The sequence below is a fragment of the Pteronotus mesoamericanus genome, unplaced genomic scaffold (genome assembly GCF_021234165.1).
Source record: "Pteronotus mesoamericanus isolate MK-2021 breed Mesoamerican mustached bat unplaced genomic scaffold, CSHL_Meso_final contig_20, whole genome shotgun sequence".
Taxonomy (NCBI): Eukaryota; Metazoa; Chordata; class Mammalia; order Chiroptera; family Mormoopidae; genus Pteronotus; species Pteronotus mesoamericanus.
This window is the reverse complement of record NW_026555085.1, coordinates 82,606,470-82,612,021: the sequence shown is the minus strand read 5'-3', so window position 1 is coordinate 82,612,021 and position 5,552 is coordinate 82,606,470.

The following is a 5,552-nucleotide window of genomic DNA, read 5'->3' as shown; positions in this document are numbered from 1 at the left end:
TGATGGAAAACTTCCCTAATTGGAGGAGAGAAAAAGTCACACAAGTCCAGGAAGCACAGAGGGTCCCGTTTAAGAGGAACCCAATGAGGCCCACTCCAAGACACGTCATCATTGAAATGACAAATATCAAAGACAAACAGAGAATCCTAAAGGAAGCAAGGGAGAAAGAGGTAGTAACATATAAGGGAGCCCCGATATGGCTATCAGCTGACTTCTCAACAGAAACACTGCAAGCCAGAGGGAATGGCAAGAAATAGTCCAAGTCATGAAAAACAAAGGTCTGCAACCAAGACTGCTCTACCCAGCAAGGCTCTCAATTAAAATGGAAGGCAAAATAAGTTCCCCAGACAAAAGACAGCTATAAGAATACACCTTCACCAAACCAGTACTACAAAATATGCTAAAGGGACTGCTTTAAGAAAACGAAGAAAAAGAGTCTATGAATACCCATTTCCTTTCACAGTTGCCAGTACTTGATATTACTAATGTTTTTTTACATGTATTAATCTGATTGTGACTATGATGTGTTATTTTAATTGTTACTTTATTAGTTGTTGAAACTCTACCTGTTTGTGTATATTTCCTGCCTATATCTATTATTTTTAAAAAGCTTTAAATGACTTTTTGGTATTCTTTATCCATTTTTTGATTAAATGTTTGTAGAATTTTTTCCCTAAAAAAAACATAAACAAACCATTAACCCTTTTTCAGATGTGTTGCAAATACTTTCCTATTCTATTACTTGTCCTTTAACTTTTTTATACGTATATTACTCTACAGTCTTAAGTGTTTAATACAGTCATATTGTCAATATTTTACTTTATAGCTTCTGGGTTTGAATATTTTACTTCAGAGTAAGAAAAATATTAGTTTGTATTTTCTCCTAAAACTCCTTAGATTCTACATGTTGATTTTTAACTCACCTGAATATTTCTTGTTTGATACATGAAATAGGGCTCTATATTTGTTTTATTTCAGGTAATAGTGCATCTTTTTTGTTGAATAAGTCTTATTTTACCCATTGATTTGAAATATCAACTTAATCATATATTACATTGTCAGACATATATATGCATTTGTCTCCAGAATGCTCATTATATTTCATTGATCTACTTGATTATTTCTGTGCTGGTGTCATGTCGGTTTAATTGCTGAGACTTTATAATGGTTTTAAATTTTTTAAATATTTTATAATTAACTTTGACATTTAAAAAAATAAATAAAATCAATCTGCACTTAAGAAAGAAAGGAAAAAAAAAGAGAGAGAGAAATCGAACTCCTACCTTTTGCAACAACATGGATGGAACTGGAGAATATTAAGCTAAGTGAAATAAGCCAGTTGCTGAAAGACAAATACCCCATGATCTCACCAATAAGTGGACTCTATTCAACAAAATAAACTAACGAACAAAATAAACCACAGGCATGGAAACAGACTGCAAGTGACCAGAAGGAATGGGGAAAGAGGACAATGGTGGAAAGAAGGGGAAGGGACTAGACAAAGAACATGTATGAATGACCCACAGACATGGACAACAGAGTGGAAACTAGTATTCCCTGGGAATATCCCCATAGCATGTATTCTAAGCTAATATCACATCAACTGCCTGATCAGCCTGGGACACATCCTAGAAACAGACATCTCCCCAGCCTTTCTCACTCCATTCCCCCAACCTCACCCAAATTCACAGGTGAGAGGGCATGGGTCTTGTTATACAGAAGGATTTCTTAACAGTGTAGGTTGTGGATGAGGAAAGTCTGGAATGCATTCTGGGGAGAGCTAAAAATAAAATTCTTCCTTGGAAGTGATAAATGAAATAAATAGGATAGGTTCTTATTTGTTTGGAGCCAGTTTAAGAAGCCATTGAAGGCAGGGTCACTTCTGTGCTGTCCAGAGCACCCAGGATATACCTACCACTAGCACCTACTCAAGAGTTGTTCAGGTAAAGGTTACACGAACCTAGATCACCCAGTTTGGACAGAATAAGTGTCTGTAGGTACAAATCTGTGTTGATACTGATGTGGTGCTATTACTAGACTCACGTGGAAACCAGGTCCTCCCATTTGCTGACATGTGAGTACATGGTAAGTTCATGACATTCTTTCTAGAGATAGTTCATGCCAGCCCTTGTGCTTGTCTGAAATTATAGACTAACTGTGCTGGCTTGCATCCAAACTCTAAATAGAAAAAAATAAAGGGAGCTATGAGTGACCCAGAGCTGCTGAGAATCAACTCCCAAATCCTGCACCTGACATTCCAGAAGCAAATTCCCCAGAATCTGGGATAATTCCTTAGGGTTATAGAGGGAGGGGGCTAGCAGGTCCTGGGCATAGTATAAGGTCCAGACACACCGAAAAGACTGGATATTGTCCCTCAGGCTCAGCTTTTCTGAGACTCAGTTGTGGATGGATTATCTTTGCTTCACACTGACACCTCTGGCTTTTGGTTTTTTCTCTCATTTTTTTCCTTGGAACCCATCAGAGAATTTGGCATCCTAGTTGTCTCTAATTTTTGCCAACTGCTTAACTTCATGTCCTTTGAATCAGTCTTATTTTAAGGCATTGGGCTAAATGGATATTGTATTTTCTTTGAAGTCAAAGCTTTTAGCTTTATTGTAGTTATATGGCCAGTTGTTTTATTTTGCTTTCCCCCACCTCCAAAAAATAAGTAAACATTTGATTTTGAACTTTCTATGGCTGAGTAATTAAAATGTAAGCAGCATAAGACACTGTATTATCTCCACTGCATTTGGCACAAATATTGAGATCAAATAACCAGTAAGAATATTATGAGTTTAACTTTTTCAAAAGAAGCCTATTCCTGGTCCATTATCCCAATGAGTAATGCAGAGACATTTTCTAAGTTGTTTTTTATCCAAGAGTTTTAAGTGCTATGTAAATGCAGCATTGGGTTACGTTTGTTGCTGCTATTATCATTCCTATTTTATAAATGGAAAAAATGAGAGGTTAAATGTCCTATAATTAAAGTACAAACAATCAAGCCAGGGTTTGAGGTCATTGCTGTTGGCTCCCCACCTCCATTTTACCAAAGAGGTCATTCCCCCATTCCTGCTATAAACAAATGTTTCCTATTGGAGCAGAACTTGCAGAAGGGCAGCTAGTGGGAGCCCCTGTAACTATGACAAGGTCTAAGCGTTCATTTTTCAGGACCACAGGTTTGCTCCCTATTCTCAGACGGGCACTCAGAGTTACAAACAACACAGGGGAGAGAAAACTCCTCTGAGAAAACCAAAGGTCATTCAGTGCAACTACCCCAGGCACAAAGCTTTTACTAGTCCAGGAGCAGCAACAACAACAAGTCATGGAAAAATTGTCATCTTTTAGCTAAATCTTCAGCACATTTTCCTGTCCCCACCCCACCCAGTGTCCCTTCCCATCTGTTTGTATTTGGTTAGGAAATAAAGACAACTTTTACTTTTAGCCTCTGTAAAACATGGAACTGAAAATTGGTTGGAGAAAGAAGCAAACAAGTGAGTAACATTGTCTCCCAGAATAAAATAAGTCGAGTTTTCTCTCCAATTCTATATTTTGGATTGAAATATTTTGTCCCTTTTCATCACAATGCTAATCAAAAATTGATCATATGCTTAAAAGATTTATACCCATAGCACAGAAATACTGAAATGATTTTTATGACCAATATCTAATTATAAAAATAATATCGAAACATACTCTTAAAAATTAGGATTATAGGCAAAGTTATGTTGCTTTTGATTATGGCTGTAATGTAGTTTCTTACCACAAGAGGTAACAGATAGTTGACAATTTTTTTGTGTGTATCCTTCCAGATATTTTTCTAAGCATTACATATATTTATATAGAACCATGAAAATATATAACTTTATTGAGTATATTTTCCACATAAAGATAGTGTGTGTACCAACTTCCTTTACAATACAACATGAAGATTACTCTTTTGAATTCCAGTATAAAAAATTATGGTAGGAATGTGTCAAGTTTTATCTCACCTTTGATTTATAAATATTTCAGTTATTACATTTTTCTCTATTGCAAACATGGTTGCAATGGACATTCTCGTGCATGGTGTTCCTCTCTTTCTCTAAGGTGAAGCTTAGAAGGGGATTTGCTAAATCATGAGATATAAATATTTGAAATTTTAATAGGTAATACTAATATTAGTACTTATTGGGAAACTATCATCTATACAACACTAAGTTCTTTACATTTGCAAAGTCAATTAGGAGAGCATTAGCCTTAAACCTTTTTGCAGAGGAGAACACAGAGGCAAGGCAAGGGTGAGTAACGGGCCCAGGAAGTGACAGGGCCAGCATTTGTTCTCCAGGGATCTTCTGCCAGGCTCTGCGCTTGTTCTCATCCAAGACACTCTGCTTCTTGTAGCATGGTCTTTATTTTTTTTCCAGCTTGTGTGTTTGCTACTTAAAGAGCAGAAATCTACTTACATGATTAGACTTACCAATCCAATTAAATTAAATTTAATTGGATTTACCTATCTTATTAAATTGTATGTGGATTCTTTTTGCTGTTGTTCAGGTTGAGAAGTTAGCTTTCTAATCATGGCCAAGCACACTCTGGCCTTGGCAAAGTACGTCTCATAGGTTGGCCAAATAAGGGAAAGAGAAACTGTTCCATTGTTACCACTATGCTATAGAATCGAGTAAGGAGATGAAAAGACTTCAGGTAGACACTTCACAGAGAAGGGAACCCAAGGTGAATCATATGAGCCAATCTGTCCTCACTGAAGAGCTTGATCCAAGTCTTCAAGACCAGGTACTTAACCTATAAAATCTGATCAAACCTATTTCAATCAAGCCTTCCTGTGTATCCTCTGGGCAGTCCTTGAAAAACTAAAAGACAGAAGAATCCTCTTTCTATTGCCATTGTATGCATCATTCTACTTTATATTAATGTTTTTTAAATAATCTCAAACTTAAAGTTGCAAGTTTAGTACCAATAAAAGCCAGTCAAAAATGTCAAGTGATTTGAATCTTTGCCATAGCTATGAAAAGAAATTAGAATGGTCTACTACTGGTCTCCACTCCCTGAATGTTCCATTGGAGGATTTGGAATTCATCTGAGTTAGGCTGATGATCACTTGTGAACCTATAGGTTAATAACTCTTGGCCAGTTTCAGATGCAGAAGTAGGGTTAACATTTTTTTCTTCCATAGTGAAGAATTTTTTTTTTCTGCAGCAGAACAGTAAATAGATCAGAATCACAAATACCATAAAATAACTTGCTGATAAGTTTTTTGAATAAAAAGTGCTTGGAGGGAGAATGATGCAAATGAAAATAACTGAAACATGCAAAAGCTGCAAACACATTGCATGTGAACGTGACAAAGGTGTGCAGCTCTTCAGCGAATTTGTTCAAAGAGGCCAGTAGATAAACTTGGGTACTTGGGTGCACTGAGTTGTTTGGAAGAACAGAAAAGCAATGGGCAGGAGGTCTTTCACTGAATATGCTTTGGAAACACTTATTCAATCAGCAATCACTTTTCATATAAGGGACGGAGAAAAGGTATCTATTCCTGTGTGGAGAGGGGAAAATTA